This window comes from Cervus canadensis, chromosome 29 (genome assembly GCF_019320065.1).
Source record: "Cervus canadensis isolate Bull #8, Minnesota chromosome 29, ASM1932006v1, whole genome shotgun sequence".
Classification (NCBI taxonomy): Eukaryota; Metazoa; Chordata; class Mammalia; order Artiodactyla; family Cervidae; genus Cervus; species Cervus canadensis.
The window spans coordinates 23050183-23073097 of NC_057414.1; the positions used below are offsets into that span (position 1 = coordinate 23050183).

At 43.7% G+C, this 22915-nt stretch overlaps 1 protein-coding gene across 13 annotated transcripts in view; it reads right to left on the minus strand.

The window, feature by feature from the left end:
• Positions 1–22915, minus strand: part of NAV2 (neuron navigator 2) — an 874724-nt gene that overhangs the window by 184349 nt on the left and 667460 nt on the right. The gene's annotated exons all lie outside the window — the stretch shown is intronic.

The window sequence follows — 22915 nt, forward strand, 5'->3', positions numbered from 1 at the left end:
CATATAAAAAATTAACCTAAGATGGATCAATGACCTAAATGTATGAGTTAAAACTATAAAACTCTTACGGGAAAAACACAGGGCAAAAACTTCATGACATTAATTTTGGCAGTGATTTCTTGGATATGACACAAAAAGCATGAGCAAAAAAACAAGCAAGCTGAACTTCATCAAAGTTAAAAAAAACTTTTCTGCATTAAAGGACATAATCAACAGAATGCAAAAACAACCTTTGAGGGGTAATAACTGCAAAGCATACATCTGATATCCAGAATATATAGAGAACTCATATAACTCAACAACAACATGATATAAAAATGGGTAAAGGACTTAAATAGACATTTCTCCAAAGAATATATACAATTGACCAATACACATACAGAAAGATGTTCAACATCACGAGTCATCAGGGAATACAAACCAAAACCACAATAGGATACCACTCCATACCAATTAAGATGGCTATTATTTTTTTAAAAAAGAAAACAACAAGTGTTTCTGAGGATGTTGAGAAATTGGAACTCTTGTGCATTACTGTGAGAATGGAAGATGGTGCAGCCATTGTGGAAAACACAACGGCAGTTCCTCAAAAAATTAAACATAGATTGTGTCCTACCAGTTCCACTCCTGAGAATATAACTGAACGAGGTGAAAGTAGGAACTTAAACAGATATGTGTACACCCAGGTTCATAGCAACATTATTCACAATAGTCAAAAGGCAGAAGCAACCCAAATGTCTATCAATGTATAAACAATGGATACTGTTTGGATGAATGAATGAATAACCTAAGCGTGAGATATATCTATGTCTCTTTCTCTATACACCCACACATATACACAATGGAGTATTAATTCAGCCTTCAAAAGGAAGGAAATTCTGACACCTGCAATAATAGGGATGTCCCCTCCATTAGGAAGCTTCCACAAGCCCCTTATCCTTAATCATCAGAGGGCAGACAGAATGGAAACCACAATTATAGAAAACTAACCAAACTGATCACATGGATCACAGCCTTATCTAACTCAATGAAACTATGAGCATGCTGTGTAGGGCCATCCAAGATGGACGGGTCATGGTGAAGAGTTCTGACAAAACGTGGTCCACTGGAGAAGGGAATGGCAAACCACTTCTGTATTCTTGCCTTGAGAACCTCATGAACAGTAATAAAAGGCCAAAAGATATGACACTGAAAGATTAATTCCCCAGGTCGGTAGGTGCTCAATATGCTACTGGAGAAGATTAGAGAAATAGCTCCAGAAAGAAGGAAGAGACAGAGCCAAAGCAAAAACACCACCCAGTTGTGGATGTGACTGGTGATGAAAGTAAAGTCCGATGCTGTAAAGAACAATATTGCATAGGAACCTGAAATGTTAGGCCCGTGAATCAAGGTAAATTGGAAGTGGTCAAACAGGAGATGACAAGAGTGAACATCAACATTTTAGGAATCAGTAAACGAAAATGGATTGGAATGAGTGGATTTAATTCAGATGACCATTATATCTGCTACTGTGGGTAAGAATCCCTTAGAATAAATGGAGTAGCCCTCATAGTCAACAGAAGAGTCCAAAATGCAGTACTTGGGTGCAATCTCATAAATGACAGAATGATCTCGGTTCGTTTCTAAGGCAAACCATTCAATATCAAAATAATCCAAGTCTATGCCCCAACCACTAGTGCTGAAGAAGTTGAAGTTGAATGGTTCTTTGAAAACCAACAAGAACTTCTAGAAGTAACACCAAAAAAAAAAAAAAGATGTCCTTTTCATCATAGGTAACTAGAATGCAAAAGCAGGAACTCAAGAGCTACCTGGAGCAAAGGTTAACAGACTTTTGCCAAGAAAACACACTGGTTATAGCAAACATCCTCTTCCAACAACACAAGAGAAGACTCTACACATGGACATCACCAGATGGTCAATACTGAAATCAGATTGATTATATTCTTTGCAGCCAAAGATGGAGAAGCTCTACACAGTCAGCAAAAACAAGACCGGGAGCTGCCTGTGGCTCAGATCATGAACTCCTTATTGCCAAATTCAGACTTCAATTGAAGAAAGTAGGGAAAACCACTAGACCATTCAGGTATAACCTAAATCAAATCCCTTACGATTATACACTGGAAGTGACAAATGGATTCAAGGGACTAGATCTGATAGACAAGAGTACCTGAAGAACCATGGATGGAGATTCGGGATGTTGTACAGGAGGCAGTGATCAAGACCATCCCCAAGAAAGAGAAATGCAAAAAGGCAAAATGGTTGTCTGGGAAAAGAAGAGAAGTGAAAGGCAAAGAAGAAAAGGAAAGATGTATCCATCTGAATGCAGAGTTCCAAAGAATAACAAGGAGAGATAAGAGAGCCTTCCTTAATGATCAGGCAAAGAAATAGAGGAAAACAATAGAATGGGAAAGATTAGAGATCTCTTCAAGAAAATTAGAAATACCAAGGGAGTATTTCATGCAAAGATAGGCACAATAGAGGACAGAAATGGTATGGACCTAACAGAAGCAGAAGATATTAAGAAGAGGTGGTAAGAATACACAGAAAAACTATACAAAAAATATCTTAATGACCCAGATAATCACGATGGTGTGACCACTCATGTAGAACCAGAACATTCTGGAGTGCAAATTCAAGTGGGCCTTAGGAAGTATCACTACAAACAAAGCTAGTGGAGGCGATGGAATTTCAGCTGAGCTATTTCGAATCCTAAAAGATGATGCTGTGAAAGTGCTGCACTCAATATGCCAGCAAATTTGGAAAACTGTGGTGTTGGAGAAGACTCTTGAGAATCCCTTGGATAGCAAGAAGATCAAACCAGGCAATCTTCCACCTGGGCTTCCCTTCCTCCACGCCAATCCCTTTAACTCCCTTCCGTATTCAGAAACATTCAGCCTCAGGGCAGAAGTAGAGAAAAGCAGAGACATTGTTTTGCCAACAAAGGTCTGTCTCGTCAAAGCTATGGTTTTTCCAGTAGTCATGTATGGATGTGAGACGAAGACCATAAAGAAAGCTGAGCGCCGAAGAACTGATGCTTTTGAACTCTGTGTAGTGTTAGTGAAGACTCGAGAGTCCCTTGGACTGCAAAGAGATCCAACCAGTCAATCCTAAAGGAATCCATCCTGAATGTTCATTGGAAAGACTGATGCTGAAGCGGAAGCTCCGTAACTCTGGCCACCTCACTTGAATAATTGACTCAATGGAAAAGACCCTGATGTTGGGAAAGATTGAAGGCAGGAGAAGGGGACGACAGAAGATCGGACGGATGTTATCACCAACTCAATGGACGTGATTTTGAGCAAGCTTTGGGAGTTGGTGATGGACAGGGAAGCCTGGAGTGCTGCAGTCCATGGGTCATGCAAGGAGTCAGACATGACTGAGTGACTGAACTGAATTAACCCTAACCTTGAAGACATTACGCTAAGTGAAATAAGCAAGTCACAGAAGGCAAATATCATTTGATTCTACTTATAAGAGGCCCTTGAAAAGCTGAATTCATAGAGACAGTAAGTAGAAAGGTGTTTAGGGGCTAGGGAGAAGGCAGGAATTTTCACAATGAAAAAAAAAAGAAGATGGCAATTGGGTGTAAGTAACAGAATTCTGATCACCACAGACTAAACAGGTGAGGGGTTGGCTCCGTTTACTTCCAGTGGTTTAGTACAAGGTCTGCACGCAATTTGTTGCTCAGTGGCTCAGACATGTCCAGCTCTCTGTGATCCTGTGGACTGCAGCATGCCAGGCTTCCCAGTCCTGGCACCCAATAAGAGCTCAATAAATATTTGTTAAAGTTTCTCTGTCAGTTTGATGGTTAACGCATCACACGAAATTACATAATTTTGATTGCCTTACAAGTATTATTTTATTCTACCTTGAAAAAATAACATCTACTTCAAAGGAAGAATGATCCTTCTGAAGAAACGGTAGCAGGGAAGCAAATTACACCACTAGGCTTTTTCCTCCTTACACTGGCCATCACTGACTGCTTGGTCAAGCTTCTGATTGCAGTACTTCCCTGCCCCCCTTCACTGCCTCATATCCCTACCTAGACATATCCGCCCCCCACCCCCCCAGCCTATTTCTTCTAGGAAACCTCCAGAAACCAGAAGCCATCTCTTTTCATCTAAAGGTGCAGAAGGTCTGCCAGGCCTTCTCTGGGGTCCTAACCCTTGCTGCCCCATGTTGCTGTGAATAGTCACACTTGGCTTACAAGAATAACTGATGTGCCAGGCCCCAGAAATGCTTGTTGGAAATTCATGCCTTGGCCCCTTTTATGACTGACCTGTTTCACTTAGCATAAGTGATACAGTGATGGGTGCCCAGATATTAATAAACAAACAACAATGATTACCCACACTGAATCCCTCCATATGGCTCCAAGTTAAAAATCAGGTATGCCTAGGTTGGCCCTCTTGGCTAATCCTGCCAGTTGTTCTCTTTACAGCGAAGGGGATTCAGAAGACTAGAATCCTTGGTGATGCTTTTCCTCCTATGAATGGTGAAAATTTTGCTATATCAGGTCACCAAAAAGATCATGTTCAAATACACCAGTACCTTATGAGGGTGTAACCAAAAATAAATGTGTGGAAGGTAAAAATGCATTATCCTAGTGACCTGAAGCCAACTCTGTTCCCAGTTCACCTCTGGGACTCTCCCTCCAGAAGAAATAGAAGAGGCCCTTGACAGTTCGCACCATTACAGTTATGTTTTATTTTAATGTATGACAAGGTAATTCTTCCTCTTCAGTGGCTTATTTTGGATAAAACCAAGTGAAACTATGGGTGTGCGTGCACGCACGCGTGCATGCCAAGTCACTTCAGTTGTGTCCGACTCTTTGCAACCCTATGGACTGTAGCCCACCAGGCTCTTCTGTCCATGGGATGCTCCAGGCAAGAATACTGGAGTGGGCTGCCATTTCCTCTTCCAGGGGATCTTCCCGACCCAGGGATCGAACTCATGTCTCTCAAGTCTCCTGCACTGGCAGGAGGGTTTTTTTTTTTACCACTAGTGCCAAATGGGTAAAGAGGTCATTTGCTTCCCTAAATGGAGCTAAAAGGAGTCTTATTTTCTTATAAGAGAGTACCATTTTCCTACATAGCCATCACCACATTTTCTCCAGTTTCACAAGGCACATTTTCAAATCCTACTTACTGCCATAAAGAACTGGAAAACTAAACAAAAGTTAACTTGCTGGAAATACTAACATACAGCTCGGCTTATGGTTGACCTGGTAATAACATCTTAGAAAGAGAATAAACTCTTAAATAAACTCTTAAATATACTCTTCTCTCCCTCCCATATACGCTTTACATCAAAAGATGTCCCAGGCATATTTGTAAATCCTCCCACTCCACTGGGTAAGGAGACAAATCATTTGACTGCTGACACTCAAAGGAAGAAATCTTTAAAAATAAAAAGTGGTCCTATTTTTTATCTTTCATGTCTTAAAGCCATGTCACCCTCAAAACAACTCTTTTCCCTCTCTTGAACTTATTTGTTCAAAATCCCAAGGAGTCTGTTTCAGGAGAAAGCTTTTGTTTTAATTTGTCAAGCCATTTCTCTATCTTGTACCATATATGGCTATAAGAACATACAAAACTGGCCGTAGAAAACCTTCTCCCTCGCTTTAAGGGTGTGTGAAATTTCACAGAGACGATAAACGCTTTATGGGGGCAAATCTCATTCTCGCAGGTCACTGTCCACAGCTAACAGCTCTTTGGCAGAACGCAATGGTTGTATGCTATTATAAATACACCCCCCGCCCCTGCCCCCCAAGACAGAGCTGGTTAAGGAATGTTACAGCTCTCCTCGCCTAAGATGCTAGTCCAGTCTTCTTGGTTTTTCTTGGAGCAAGGGATGGGCTCTTTAAAACAGGGGCCTGTAAACCAGTTTTAAACCAGAATGCTTTCTACTGGACAATACAAACAGGCAGCAACAGAGACAGGGGCTCTTGGCTTAGGTTAAGTTTAGAAAACAGATGGCTAAAGAGTAATCAATGTTCTTGTCTCAGGGCTTCTCAGAGCCTTTAATATGCCCACTTGCCCTGGGGATATCCAAAATGGTACGGGATAGTATGAATCCTATATGTATTTTTGTCATAGAACTGATCTTATGGGATAGCTTAAAGGAATAATAGCCTATCACAGGATGTATTCTGGTAAACTGCCCTAATGGAGGGGGGCAGAAAACAGGCACATAACCCAAATCAGACAAGACAGCAGTCCAAGAGGTAACAGTCACTAACCAGGAGAGCTATGCAACAAAGGGAGAAGAGGCACCTTCATACCCACTGGGAAGCTATAATCTAGTAGATTGCAAAATGCTCTCATGCGATCATGAGATTTGTGCAGTGACATGCATTTTTGAACACTAAACACCCTTAATAATGTACCTGTTCCTTTCACTTCAAAAGGATTAGGATAAGGCTCTGCACTAAAGTCAAAAGGCTACATGAAAACAGGAAGCAGCCTCATGGCTGTGAAGGGGGACATCAGAAAAGATTTCTATCCACAGGCTCACTATGGCTCAGTCCTGACACAGGGCAGCCACAAAAACTGATGCGATCTCGGCTTGTATTAACACAGGGAGGGCATTCAGAGCAGAGGAGGTAAGGGTCTCGCCCAGCTGGGCACAGCTCAGACCAGAGCTAGAATAGGGAAAACTTTAGATTTGGGACCTGGACAGGCTTCTTAGAGATCACTACCTTCAGTCACTCATTTCTGCAAAAAGGAACACATCTGTGGTCAGGTAATGACTTATCTGAGGTCTCCCAATCAGTAAACAGTACAGCTGGTATTGAACTTAGGACTCTGGGGCTTGTTAAATTAAGCAGCTTTGCTGTCCCTACCCCAAACCTCCCAGTTCAGAATCTCTGAGGAGAGACCCTTCCAAACGGCTGAAGGCCTAACAGTAGCTCCCCAAGGTGACGGTCATCCAGCTATTAAAGAATTCGCCTTACTACAGCATGCTGGAATTTTTAACTTGCCCAGGATAAGGACTAGAATCTGAGGATGACCGTGAACCATTTTCAGCAAGGAGTGGCCAAAATGATGGAGACGTTCAGCCTGGAGAACAGAGGATCCGGGAAAAGGCAGAAATGGGGAACACCTTACTAAGGTAGCTTCTTTTCTTTTTGATTTTCTGGCCCACTGACAGCAAACCATCAGAAAGGGTTACAGCAACGCCAATCAGGGCAGGTCTGGGACTCAGGTCTGCTCTGTGGACAGTGAGAGGTCAAGGACCCAGAGAGCCTGGAAAGTGGGGGCCCTCGGGGCTCCATAGCCAAGGAGGGGGGCTGACGGGGGAGGGAGTGTTCCCCGCAACTGCGGAAAAGGGGAGTTGAGCCAACCTGCTTTTATATGTTCTCTGCTCCACTTCTACCAGAGCAGCTCTCTTTACGTGTAAGATTTTATTTGACGAAAGGTTTCCATGGGGAAAAAAACCCTTTAACAATGTTAATAATCCTATATTAATAAGAATAACAGCCAACACCGACAGGGTCTGCCCTTTACTCAGACACCATGCTAGAAAGCATTTTTATTGTATTGACTTTTTTCATTTACCTTAAAAATCCAATGAGATAGGTGATAACAATCCCACTTTGCCAATGGATAAACTGAGGTACAAGGTGTTCAGTGCCTCAAGATCAAACAGATTAGTGCCAGGCAATTTTATTTCAAAGTTCACACCTTTGGGCTACACTCCCAGTCTACCTGCCTGAACATGAGATCCTAAACTGGACTCTCAAAGTACATGCTCCTTTTTGGGTATAAGACAGTGGTATTTTCATCAACTCTTCTGTCAACAGCTCTCAGAAATGCTACATGGAAATTCTCTGACCTTTAACTCCTTCCCAGAGGAAAAAGAGAATTTTTCTCTCTAGGAGGTTCTTTTTTTTTTTTTTAAATGGGAATGTCAAACAGCTGGGCAATAACTTAAGTATGGTTTTTGTTCTTCAGAATTTAGGATGTTGGCAAAATGTAATCTTTTTGCTGTTATTTTTTCTGCCAATCAAAACCAGCTGACAACCAAAGGGCTAACTTATTGTATTTCTCCAAGGGAATCAATGCAGAAACTGAGAGCTAAATTGGACTATTATTCACTATCTATGATTGTATATGCCCCACGTGTAGGAACAGGAGGGGGAAAAAAGCAGTCATTTATCCTGATTCTGCCAAGTATGCAGACATGTGGTATCAGATAGATCAAATAATTCCGGGGCTCCATGACTGTCACTGATCTACTCCCAGCTCTACCAGACTTCTGAGCCTTTGCACCTGACAGTTGCCTTCTTAATGGAAAAACAGATTTTTTTCTTCTGGAAAAAAAAAAAAAAGACATCTGTGGAGGCAGAAAATGTCCCTAAAGACTGATCATCAGCTTTATTCACCCAAATCAGGAAGTGATTTCCTCCAGGTGTCTATTTAGTTCTATAAGCAGGTCTAACTGGGACAAGTTAGGGGTACAGACTTCAGTTTTTGTAAGTGGAGCACTCATTTAGATAAATCTAGTAACGCTGCTGTAAAATTGAGACATTTTTTCAGAACAAGAGAATCATGATGCGATGGAAAGAATGGCAAGGTAGTTGTTTTATTCTGCTCTGTGCTACTCAACAGCACCCTGAGAATCAAAACTTTGAGAGCCCACCCAATAATTTCATTTACCTAATTCATTCATTTACCTAATTCATTTAATTAACGATTTCTTTGATTCACACACAAGCATCTTATGAAGCAGGTTTATTGCAGCTCAGAGATGTTAGCAACTTGCTAACATGGCTAGGAAGTGACCGAGCAAGAATCTGAACACTAAAGTTCATGCTCTTAACCCGTTCACTTCACTAAACAGAGATGGTGACCGAAGCTCTCTTCCTTCACTATGAGGAGCAAAGGAGTAATGATGGGAAAACATTTTGCAAAAATACCTATATACATATTCACTTTTATCCCCCTACTAATATTGGGCTTTCTTGAAGTCGGGGACAGATGTACCCAGTACTGGTGGAATCACTGTCTTCTACAAGCAGAGCAGGACCAGGGGGCACCCTAAAAGCTCTCCCTGACCCAATTTCATAGGGGGAGGAAAAACTTCACTTCCTGGGCCCTGTGCATTCCAAAGCACCCAGGGATGGCAAGAATCTTCCCCTGGCCCCATCCAGGCTGACTGCAGACTGCTGGCAAGCTCCTTCTGATCTCTCCGAACCAGGGCCCCGTGCAAGGCAGGCCTTGGCCTGTGTACGTCGTCCATCTCCCCAGGCTCGCTGGAGACAACCCAGTTAATACACAGCTCTCACTGTCTTCCGCGATGACTCAGACACTCCTGGCAACATGTTCTCTGTTTCTGTAAGACTCAAAAGGCTCTTCACGTGAATGACGGTGAAAGGATTCAAGAGGCTTCTTACCCGCGTGCAGAGCTATGATATATAATGTGGAAACCAGGCTCGCTCACGAACTGGCTTGGAGGTTTTAGCACACACTTACACATGCCAAAGCTTATTAAAGGTTGTTCCAGGGGATCTTTGTCATCTTGAATAACGAATTCTGGAAGTACAGTAACCAGGGATGTGACTGAGGCTCAAAGTTATTTGGTGATGTTTCTACTTGGAATCCTAAAACAACCACAACATGTAGTATCTGTTCCTCCATCCATTTGATCCCATCCCATCCCTCTAACGTTTCTGACTCTTCTAGTCCAGGTCATTTCCCAGGTGCTAGAGATAAAGCAAGGGACATAAAATCCATGCCTTTAAGGGGTTCTAAGTCTTATGGGTGAACCAGACCATAAAGCAGAAGTAACAACAAAGTGTGAAGTCACTGTGACAGGGGAATGTTTATAGAACGCTGGATGGTAGAGTGGGTTACTTCACTCAGTCTGGGAGCAAGAGGGAGTCCCGGAAGTCATTCAAACCATGGTTTGTCACCCTTGCACAGAACTTTAATTTTCTCCCCACATCTTTAAATTTTTAAACTTATTTTTGGTTGTGCCGGGTCTCAGTCCTTTGCACGAGCTTTCTCTAGTTGCGCCTAGCAGGGGCTACTCTTTGCTGCAGTGCGCGGGCTTCTTATTGTGGTGGCTTCTCTTGTGGACCACAGGCTCGAGGCACATGGGCTTCGGTCGTTGTGGTGCATAGGCTTGGTTGTTTTGAGGCATGTGGAATCTTCCCAGACCAGGGATCAAACCCGTATTCCCTGCACGGGCGGGCGGATTCTCATCCACTGTATCACCAGGGAAGGCCCTGCATGGAACCTGTAGAACTTAATTCTTTACAAAGTATTAAAAAGAAATAAAGTGTCCAGGCACCCAAACCAAATGATTAAAATTAAAATATATAGATTCTTCACGTGATCAAGGTAAAATCTGGTCAGCCAAATGCACTCATGATACTAATTACAAGCAGGAGTTCCGAGGGCATAGCCATTGCCTCCAGGCATAATGAAAAATGGGACATATAACTCAATCAGAATGTTATTCCTCTCTGCTCACCCATCACGCACGTACTGCCTTCATTTGGCGCACATACTGAATTTATTTCCACAGTGAAGGTTCCTTACAAGTCATTTCCCCATCCGAGCTGGAAAAAAAGCAGACATGCAGACACCATGCCCATTCTTACCGAAATTTGGCTGAGAAGCCAAAACAGAGCTGATGGTCTCAAATAATCTCAAACCGATGACTGATCAAGTCCCTCCCAACTGTCAGTCCAGAAGCCACAAGTTCAAGGCAGATGGCTAAACTCCTCTATCAAGAGACACGTAGCACAATAACAAAGACGTAAACGAGTGACAGAGACCCAAGTGCAAATTTATACACCCCATTTGGGACTTAAGAGAGGAAATGAAGGCAGGAACAAACAACTAGCATTAGCTCCATCCAACTAGGACGAAGCTTGGCAATGAGTTTTTTTCCCCTAAATTTTCTTTTTTTTACCCCTAAATTTTCATAACGAGGAGAGCAGTGTCAAGTCTATTTCACAGAACAACAAATCAGGCTCAGGGAGGTCAAGTCACTGGCCTGAAAACAGGCAAATGCAACGCTATAGCTGGCGGCCCTGCCCTCACTCTCTCTCTCTCTTTTTAAATAGTGTAATTAATTTATTTCTTTTATTTGCTTCGTTGGACTTTAGTTGCATCAGGTGAGATCTTTGATTGCGGTGCATGGACTCTCAAGTTGTGGTGCATGGGCTCAGTAGCTCTGGGGCAAGGGATTAGTTGCTCTGCTGCCTGTGGTATCTTAGTTCCCTGACCAGGAATCGAACCCACATACCCTGCATTGCAAGGCAGATTCTTAACCACCAGGCCACCAGGCAAGTCCCCCATCACTCACCTTTGAAAAATTAATAGACCTGGGTCCAAAGCTATGGAGTCAAGGGTGGGTGTGGGATAAACAGTGGGTAGTGCATATTTCTGGAAGCTGCTGTCTGTTAGGGTAATGGGAACACCAGAATTTTTGTTAGAAGAGGAGACTGTATCTGTAGGGAGATTCCTTAACAAGCTACCTGGGCCAGAGGCTGAAGTCCTAAGGGAACCTGTATATGTTGCAGAAGATAAATAATTGCTTGGTTCCATAAAAAAGAGAAAAAGAGGGAAATGAAGTGGGTAGGACAAGCAAGCTAAGGGACACGTGATGTCAGCATGTCATTCCTCGTGGCATTACCATAAACTGCCAGAAAAGCCTAAAAACTGGAAATGTTTGCTCTGAGTAGGTATTTCTTGGAAGCCAGCAAGGGAACAGGCTTCAGTGTTGAGGGTGGAGGTAAAACAGAGATAGCCTCCCCAGGGAGCAGCTGGTGCAGTCCCCGGGAACTCACAGAAGTCCTCAGGTGGGTTTCAGGAGGTTCCATCAGCTCTCTTGAGAGCGGGAAGGCCTCTACCTGTATCTGCGCTGGTCAGCTGGGACAGCTGACCCCTAGTTACCCCAGCATCGCCCACTTCGGCATCAAGCCACGCAGCACCTCCTCCTGGTCTTGGTTCGCTCTGCTTTACTCACCCAGACTCCCACTTCGCTAACCCATGGCTCCCTGGGAGGGTCACAGCTCAGATCACCCTCTTCTCATCTCCCCATCCTTCACGGGTTGTAGCGCTTGGTACTGACCTCGCCTCATCCAGACTCACCTCAATCTAAGTACCTATCTCCTCTAGGACAGAGGGCAGCAAACCAGCGCCTGATGGCCAAATCTTTTATTTTTTTAATTAAAGTACAGTTGATTTACAATGCTATATTAGTTTCAGGTACAGCAAAGTGATTCCATTATATATATACAGTCTTTTTCAAATTCTTTTCCATTATAGATTATTACAAGATACTGAATAGTTTACCGTGCTATACAATAGGTCCTTGTTGTTGATGCCTACAACTTTGTAAATAAAGCTTTACTGAAACACAGCCATGCTCAATCTTTTACATATTGTCTATGGCTGCTCCCTCACTACAACGACAGGACTAAGTATTTGCAACAGAAATCCCATGTCCCATAAAGTCCCACATATTTACTATCTGGCCATTTAAGATATGGTTTGCTGACCTTGCCCTAGAATGTTAATTCCTCAAGGCCAGGGGCTCTGTTTCACTCATCTTCTTATCCCTAGTACCAGATACAGGATAAATGTTGCTTGATCAAGTGGTTGAAGGCATGCGTAAGGATTAGATAAACATCATTAGGTTGTTACTGCAAAGATGCTAATTAGAAATGCTTTAAATAACTGAAGAGAGATTTTCTAGCTAACTGTATTTACTAGTTAAGCCAGTTGACAGCAGAAACAGAGACTTTTATGTTTCAGTGCTTATTGATTTGGTTTTTCGTCAAAAGCATGTTATCCCATTTCTCTTCCTGAGAACTTGGGTCTAACTGAAAGCTCCACGTGATGCTTCAAGCTGTGCTTCTAAACATCAGTATCTATTACTGAAGAATCACAGATATAGCTTTAAATGTTATCTGGAAAGAGGATAACTTGCCTTCCAGTTAAATGCTGAAAGTTATTGCATTTTGTTACATATACCAAAAAATATCACTTTACTTCCTTATCATTTAATGCTTCATGATTTAGTCATTAAAATAGCTCAATAGGGACTTCCCTGGTGGTCCAGTGGCTAAGACTAAGTGCCCCCAATGCAGGGGGCCCAGGTTCAATCCCTGATCAAGGAACTAGATCCCATATGCCACAACTAAAAAGATTTCATATGTCGCAACTAAGACCTGGTGCAACAAAATAAATAAATATTTTAAAAATCCAGCTCAATAATTTATTTAACATATACTGTATAAAAGGCACTATTCTAAGTAATTGATTTTCATTGTCTAATTTACCCCTCACAAAAACCTGAGGCAGTAGATCCTGCTACATCCCTATTTTATAGATGAGAGAACTGAGGCTTGGAAAGATTACATAGCTGGTCCAACGTCAAAGGAGAGGTACACATCTACTGGTTCCAGTGTCTGAGTTGTAAATAATTATTCTATAGTTGAGTCATGAATTCATTCATTTACTCTATGAACAAATATCTATCTAAAGTCTCTGGACACCAAGTTATGTGATGGCAATGGACAGAAAAGAGAATGAGGCTGAGTCCCCATGTGCAAATGAAGGATGGACAAGATAACCATAAAGCATGATGACCACTGAACAATACAGTAGGAAGTTAGAGTCTTAAAACAAAACAAAACATGGTCACTGATGAAGACGATGGAGAATGCTGTGGGAACACAGGGAAGGGGAAGGCTTGTTTTCCTGTCTTAGGAAAGGCTTTCTAGAGGAAACAAAGTCTGAGCTGAAACCTAAAAGGTGAAATAGGTGGGGGTGGGGAAAGAGTGAGAATGAGGAGGGCAGAAAGCAGTGCTGACAAAGGCTGCCTACTTGAGCAATAAAAGCCCCTGCATGAAACCGCTAACTACTCCACATGCAGAAGCTTCAAGTGAGATGGCAGGCTAGCTCCCTCTAAACAATAAAACATAGGGGAGAAACGGTAATGTAGTCTTCCAGATTTCACTTACAAGTCCCCCCTTCTCAACACAAGTCATTTCCTTCTTTATGAAAATCAGATAACTTGTGATCTTGGACTCCCTCCCACCACAAACTAAGTCCTCGATGGATTTCATGAAACCATAATGGCTGGTTAGAAAGGCAATACTCAACACATGCACCAAATGAATGCCCTAAATTGGCACAGCAAAGCTGTGCACCCACTTAGTGTTAAAATGAATTATTTTTATTTTTTAAGAAAAGAAATGGATTATTTAGAGATATACATTCCATAGACAGAATGCGGTCTGTCTCAAAAGGCAAGAAAAGCCCTGGGAGACACACACTTCACAGAATGTGGGCCATCTCGGAAGGTGAGAGGCCAAAATGAATTATTAACTGGAGGTGGTTAGCTCCCAGGCTTTGGAGATGGAGGAATGTGAAAAAAAACAGAAGGATTTTAACAGCTGGTACCAGAGCTCCTCTTAGAAACTTTGTTTAGGAAATATGTTGGCTATGGGCCACCCTGAGTAGGGACAATGAGGCTCTGGGGTACGGTCTGGAAGGAGACAAGAAAACAGAGATGCGCTCTCAGCACAGGAGAGGAGGAGGACAGCTGAATGAGACAGTAGGAAGTTAGAGCCTTAAAAACAAAACAAAACATGCTCACTGAAAATTCCCAGTGGCAGGGAAGCCGAAGGACTTTTTAAGAACAGGAACATCCAGTTTTCAATTTGAAGGTGTTTGTTTCTATTGCAACACCATAACCCCTCCATCCAACCAGTCCATCCTAAAGGAGATCAGTCCTGGGTGTTCATTGGAAGGATTGATGTTGAAGCTGAAACTTCAATACTTTGGCCACCTGATGCAAAGAGCTGACTCATTGGAAAAGACCCTGATGCTGGGAAGGATTGGGGGCAGGAGGAAAAGGGGACAACAGAAGATGAGATGGCTGGATGGCATCACCAACTCGATGGACATAGGTCTGGGTAGACTCTGGGAGTTGATGATGGACAGGGAGGTCTGGCGTGCTGCGGTTCATGGGGTCGCAAAGAGTCAGACACGAGTGAGCGACTCAACTGACTGACTGAACTGACTGAACCCCTCCATGGCCCTAAACTTTCGGAAAGAAAATCTAGACCCAAAGCCTTATGTCACTCTTGAAGACAAAATGAGTTGGGGGTGGTTCCAGTGCGGAGAGAAGGATACTGAACATAGGATGGGAAGACTCGTGATCTACAAGCTCTAGTATGTCAGCAAAACAGGAACTTAGGAGAAACACTACTGACTGACAGTAATGTAACCCCACCTTCATCCCAACAAAACGCAGTCAGCAAAACCTAACACTTCCAGAAAGATGACGAAGGACTCTGGGTCTTCTTCCACCTGTGAGCTGGCAAATCAATTTCATCTGAATCTCTGTGGTAGGCTAGTGAATATCTAACAACTCTGGAAGAAGACCAAAAAATTCTGATTTGCAGTGTGTGCTGCTCTCTGCAGTATTAAATACTCCCATCGTGGCAGCTACCAAGCTACTGACATGGCAGTTAACAGACAGACTTGCAAGAGTCCTAACAAAGCCGGCCCTCCTGCATGGGTACCAGTTGGCTCATCATGCCCACACAGCTGGTATCCAGGTTAAATGGCAGTTCCCATGGGTGAAGTCCTTGCTTTGGCTTTGATAGGAAAAAGTCTTATCCAGAGCATTATTAGCTTTGGGAGACTAGGCAATACCTACAGGAGGGTAAGGAAGGCCAAGGGTAAGAAAGGCACAGACGGAGGCATCATGTGATCAATGTCTATTCGAGTTGAAAGGCAGCGCTCAATCAACTGGGGTGATGCCCTTTTTGAAAGAGGAAGAACCTAAGGTCTAGTGCGCATGACTGATTACTGCTCAAGGTTACTCGTCAAGTTAGTTAGCTGACCTTGAACTGGAGCTAGGGTTGCCTGCCTCCCTCTCCTCTGTGCTTCAAAGTCCTCTTCTCAGGGAAAGGCAGGCATGAGTTGGGTTTGCAACGGGGCAGGGGCAAACACGGGCAGGTCTGGCTAAATTTTTACATTTCACTAGCTTATTATCCTTTGGAGAACTTCTGACTCTCTAGATGAAGAGGAAGAGCTCTCCCAGGGACCTGGGTGAGTTTAAGAGATCCAGGAAGCAAAGACCCAACTAGGGTGGCCAGCAGCAAAGCTTGGAGCAGACAGAGTTCTCCAAGAATTTCCAAGGAGGTGGGTGGAAGCAGAGGGTGGACAGGAATTCCCCAATTCTTTTCCCAATTGTGAAAGGATCCCTCCTCATTCCCATGCTGGTCAGCAGGAAACAGGAAGAGTAGAAAAGGAGGTCCTTTTGTCTTAATACATCCGCCAATCACAAAAACATACAATGTACCAGACAATGTCACCCTCTTATTGAAAAGAAGATCAAATTAGGCATCGTCAATGTTTTTCAAATGATTTCTGACCTGGTTATGTTACAGAAAACAGGGCTGAGTGATTCAAACCTGCTGTCAATACAGAATGAAGGAGAGAAAAATGCCAGCTATTCCACAGCTGTCCGGGAGAATCCTGGAGGAGCTGCTTTCATGACAACTCTGATGCGCAGAAACAAGCCAACTTCCAGAGCAGGAGTTAAACCAAATAAACCTGAAGGATATCAGTTTAGGAGGAGGGTCTTAAAATAGCAGCCAGGAATGCATGGTTTCCCTTGGACAACTCAAATTACATGCCTTGTCCCTGTCTTAAATAAAACTATGCACTCAAAAGTGTCTGCTTCATCTAAGTTTCCCTCTGAGATGCCAATAAATTTTCAGCTCATGGAAGCCAGTCTGGAGGCAAACATGCTGGGTGAGCAAATGAACAAAGTGATGGTCCTTGCAAAGGCGGGCAGGGTACAGAGAGAAGGAAGACACAGGCTGGGTCCCCAGAAAACCATCCTAGGGTTTAGGAAGAGACACAGCCACAGGGTCATGTTCCCAAGGGGGAGGATTTCCAGCTAAACTAACGGGATGGTGTTCATGAGGATGGGCATTTAAAGTGGACTCTCCAGAAAGGAAACCCTCCTACACTGTTGGTGGGAATGTCAACTGATGCAGTCACTACAGAAAATAGTATAGAGGTTCCTTAGAAAACTAAAAATACAGCTACCATATGATCCAGCAATTCCACTTCTGGCCAAATATCTGGGAAAGTTTTATCTGGAAAACTTATCTGGAAAACTCTAACTTGAAAAGATACACACAACCCCCAATGTTCAGAGCAGCACTACTCACTATAACCAAGACATGGACGCAACCTAAGTATGTATCAATAGATGAAGGGATAAAGAAGATGTGGTATATACATACAATGGAATATTACTGAGTCATAAAAAAGAATGAAATATTGTCACTGGCAGCAACATACATGAACCTTGAGAATACCACACTAAGTAAAGTAAGTCATACAGAGAAACACAAATATTATATGATATCACTTATATGTAGAATCTAAAAAATAATACAAATAAATTAATTTACAAAACAGAAACAGACTCACAGAAAACAAGCTTATGGTTACCAAAGAGGAAATGTTGGGGGAGGGCTAAATCCAGAGTATGGGATTAACAGATACACGTTACTGTACATAAAATAAACAACAAGGTTCTACTGTAGAGCATAGAGAACTATATTAAATATCTTAATGCAGGAAATGCAGGTTCGACCCCTGGGTTGAGAAGATCCCCTGGAGAAGGAAATGGCAATCCAGTCCAGTATTCTTGACTGGGAAATCCCATGGACAGGAGAGCCTGGTGAACTACAGTCCATGGGGCGCAGAGTTGGACACAACTTAGCAACTCAACAACCACACACACACATATGCATACATATAACTGAATCACTTTGTCATACACCTGAAACAAACACAATACTCTAAATCAACTATACTTCAATTAAAAATAAAATAAAATGAACTCTGCAAGACACAGTAATTCATTTAATGAGTATCTTCTGTGCCAGGTTATAGGAACACAAACATCAACAGTGACCAACTTGGGGTGGATAAAGATGCATTTTAAAATACTACATTTAAACACACTTTTTCTGTTTTACTTAACACTTTAGTAGCAGTATAGACACTGAAATCCACATATGTTTAAGGGGAATATAAGGATCTGCTCCATGCTGTGGGCATTTGAAAGCAGAATAGCCTTTTCCAAGAGATACAGAAATGCATGAGCATCACATTTTTGCAAACAAAGAGGCCAACATGTCCTAGAATCCAGATATAAATTTTGCTTCTACTTTTTTTATCTCAAAAGCATTGGCCCTAGCTCATCTTGCTTTTGACAGTTAACTCATCTTTGTTTCTCCTCAAACTTGGACATTTTGCTCAGAAATTAGAATGCAGGCACTAAAGAATCTCTTTGGTTGAGATCCCACTGAGTAGAAATTCACTGATGAAACCCTGCAACCCATCATCTCACCCATCAGGACCGCCACGATGGCTGCAGAAGCCATCACACGTGTCTGCAGACACTGAAACTCACTGGGATTTAGCTGGCCTGGGACTTCATCACCACCCAGCTCGGTCACATTCCTCATGTCCACACATAAAACTATCACTGGACCACAACATGCCTTCTCTTTCACTGAAAGCTCATCAGGTCAGCAAAACTCCTTGGGCAGCTCTGCCCTCATGCTGGGATTTCTTAGGCAACAATGTTATAAAAATTGATTTCTGTCCTGACTGGCCCAAGTAAGTAGTATACTAGGTCATTAAAAGGATTTGAATACTAATTTCAGTGTGAGTGAGTGTGTGTGTGTTTGAGGAGGGGGGGATTCACCTCACCTCCCACCAATTCTCTGACACCAGCTTGGTGTCCTACAATTTAACTCAATTCTAATACTATCCACCTGGAGTTAGTGATGGAGTCCACAGGTTAAAGGTTCAACCCCACCAGACTGCTTCCCACTCCAAGCCGTCTACCAACCTCAAGCTTCGGCCACAAGCCTGCATTTCTGACTGGCCGGCTAGACTGAAGGCTCCCACGATGTCCTCCTTGGATTCAACTAATTGGCTAAAGCAGCTCACAGAACTCAAGAGAAACATTTTACTTACAAGATCACTGGCTTATTATTATAAAAGGATATAACAGCCAGGTAGAAGAGACACCTAGAGCAAGGAAGACACCAGGAAAAGACCAGGAGCTTCCATGACCTCCTTTCTCCCCATATCTCTATTGGGTTACCAGCCTGGAAGCTATCCAAACCCTGTTCTGTTGGGTTTTTATGGTGGCTTCATTACAGAGACATGATTGATTAAATCCTTGGCCACTGGTGCTTAAAATCAGTCTTCAGTCCCCTCCCCTCCCCGGAGGCCAAGGAGTAGGACTGAAAGTTCCAACTCAGCCTTAGTCATCTCATTAACATAACAAAAGTCACCTTCAACAGTCTCAGAACTTGGGAAATTCCAAGGGTTTTAGGAGCTCTGTGCCAGAAATAGGAAAGAAGACCAAATAAATATTTCTTATTATAAATCACAGTATCATAGTCACTCACTGTCTACGGCCAGTTTGGAATTGTCCAAGAGTTCTCCAAGAGTAAGAAGACTGCCCAGAACACTAAACAGATTCAGGAAACCTGGGTTCTGATCCCATTTCCACCACTATCTGTTCTCTCAGCAAGGATTTCTTGAACACGAGGCAAGTTCCCTGCCTCCATAGAACACAAGAGTCTAGCACTGATCTGCTGGGTAGAATTAAGGTCACTGTTCCTGCTTCAGATAGAAACACGCAGAAAGCTCTCAACTTCTGTTCCCTTGATTCTGTCATTCTCTCTCACCCACTCCACCCTCCCCACCTCCACAGGCTGTTCCCTCTGCCTAGGTAGAGAAGATTCTTGAGAGTCCCTTGGACAGCAAGATAAAACCAGTCAATCCTAAAGGAAATCGGTGCTGAATATTCATTGGAAGGACTGATGCTGAAGCTGAAGCTCCAATACTTTGGCCCCCTGATAAGAAGAGCCAACTCACTGGAAAAGACCCTGATGCTGGGAAGACTGAGGGCAGGAGGAGAAAAGGGCAGCAGAGGATGAGATGGTTGGATGGCGTCACCAACTCGATGGACATGAGTTTGAGCAGGCTCTGGGAGATGGTGAAGGACAGGGAAGCCTGGTGCTGCAGTCCATGGGTCTCAAAGAGTTGGACACAGCTTAGTGACTAAACAACAACTGTCTAGAATGCTTTCTCCTATGTGGTTAACTCATCTGACATGTGCTATTTTTGGTCATAGCAGCAGCTATGTGTGTGCTAAGTGCTAAGTCGCTCAGTTGTGTCTGACTCTTTGCAACCCCATGGACTGTAGCCCACCAGGCTCCTCTGTCCATGGGGATTCTCCAGGCAAGAATACTGGAGTGGGTTGCCATGTCCCCCTCCAGGGGATCTTCTCAAGCCAAGGATCAAACCCAGGTCTTCTGCATTGCAGGCAGATTCTTTTACCGTCTGAGTCAATTTGCACAGTACCTGACACAAAAAGGGTCTCATTGATTGGTGAATTTAGTCAAAGCTAGATTATATGAGAGCATGGTAGTTAAAGGAAAAATACCAGCTTTGAAATCAAGCAGATCCTAGTTCAAATCTTCACTCTGGCCCTTACCAGCTGCATGACATAGGCAATTTATCCCACCACTCTGAGCCTCTGTGTCTGTATCTGTGAAATGGATCAGATACTGACACTCCCTGGTAGTGTTGTGAGAGACTGAATGAAGCTATGCATGCAAAGTTCCTAAAACACTTGCAGGCACGTAAGAAAACCTGAAAACCCAGCAGCTGCCCTGTTATCTTCATGACAATTGTTAAGAGGTCCTTTTCTGTTCACAGTCCACCGTCTCACCGACACTAAAAGCAGGCCCCGGAGTTATTTATAAGGCAGGCCTTTGTAACAGCTGCTTGCTGACACACAGGTAAGGCTTTCTGACAGCAATGAGGAGGAGGGGGAGGAGGATAACAATTACTTCCTCTCCTGTCTCTGATTTTAGACATTTTGACAGGCCTGTTTTACAAAAGCCCACACGAGAGGTGGGAGAAGAAAAAGACCAGCACAAGCCTGCTCCTGAAGAAACGGACTTCCCAGAGACGCCCCAGGCCCCCCTAACCACAGACCACAGAAAGCTGCAGGGCATTTCACAACCAGGAATCTCTCCTCGCCCCCGGGGAATCTGTGCACTCGCCAAGGGTACCTGTTCCTGTGTATTAGATCAAATGACGACTCAAAAGTTACCACTGGCTTTTATCTGGATCAAAGGCAAAAAGATAAATATCTCAGCCGTGACTTAAAATTCCTACTCCGGCACCAAAAGCTTTCTACATTGTGGTTCCAGAGAGAGGAGACAGAGCAGGGTGTTCTGTGACCCACCTCAAAGCTTGGCTCAGTCTGGGGCTCTCCTGGAACTGGGGGAGCTTCAGGAATTGGATTCCTAGAAGATGGGGACTCATTCTCTGTCCCAGGGATCAGCCCCTCTGACCTGGATTAAAGTTAAATAGATACAGGGAAAAGAGGACTGGGAAACCCCTTCTGCTTTACCCTGGTAGCAAAGGCAATACCCTTATTTTATTGAGGCAAGCTGAGGCCAGGAAGGGGAAGGTACTTAACCACAACCACCGAACAGGAGCAGAGCTGTGGTCAGAACATCTACTCGAATGTGGACGAGAAAGGACGCCATTTTTTAAAAAGCCACTTTGGGAGCTTAGTCGCTCAGTTGTGTCCAACTCTGCAACCCCAGGGACTGTAGTCCTCCAGACTCCTCTGTCCATGGGGATTCTCCAGGCAAGAATACTGGAGTGGGTTGCCATGCCCTCGTCCAGGGGATCATCCCAACCCAGGGATCAGACCCAAGTCTCCTGCATTGCAGGTGGATTCTTAACCGTCTGAGCCACCAGGGAAGCCCATGAAAACTGGAGTGGGTAGCCTATCCCTTAGAAATATAATTCATGATCTTTATATTCACCCACTAAAAGCATGTAAGTCACTAGTTTTTGGTATACTTATGAAGTCATGCAACTAATCTTGAAACATTTTATTAAGCAAAAAGGAACTCTGAATCTATGAATGGTCACTCCCCACACCCCCCTGTTGGCCTCCACCCTGACCCCTAAGCCCTGGCAGACACAAAGCACTTTCTGTCACTATAGATCTGCCTCCCCTGGACATTTCACATAGCTGGACTCATACGATGGCCTTCTGAGGCTAGGAAGCCGTTCTCTCATGATGCACTTTAGCAGCAGACCCTCTGGTGGCTCCGTGAACTGTACCCAGAGAGGTGCTGTCCAGTAGTGTAGCTGCTAACCACATGTGGCCATCCAAATGATTAACAGTGCATATACCAAAACTTCAGTTCCTCAATTCTCACCAGCCACAGTTCAAGTGCTTAATAGCCCCCTGTAGCTAGTGGCTATCACATGAGACAGCACAGATGTGAAATACCACCATCCCCGCAGAGAGTTCTGTTGGACAGTGCTAACACCAAGGACAGCCAGGTATCTGCTCCTTAACCCACTGTCTCCGAAATGCTTGTTTCTTCAAGCGTTGAAAAGTTATCTTTGCAGATGGAGAGTGAAGGCGAGAAAGAGGTAAGGGAGGCGGGGTGGCAGTGGTGGGGCGCCGGGCAGGGGGAGGAATATGAGGAGGAGTTGGGAAGGGAGGCGGGGAGAGAGTGGTGTGCCAGGAAGAGCCAACCTCCTCCTCACACGTTCCCCCACCACCTCCGTGTTATGCTGGGTGCCCAGGGAGCTCCCCCGGCCAGCACCCAGACCTGAAAAGCTTTCTGTTTAGTGAAGTTCATCCAAAAGGCAGATACGCCAAAGCCTTTGGAAGCGCTTCAAGGAATCCAGCTTCTACCTCAGCCGTTTGATGATTTCTGAAGCGTTTCATGCCAGGGGCTGAACTGAGGGACTCCTTAATGAGACTGAACAGTCCTGATCAATTTCCGGCC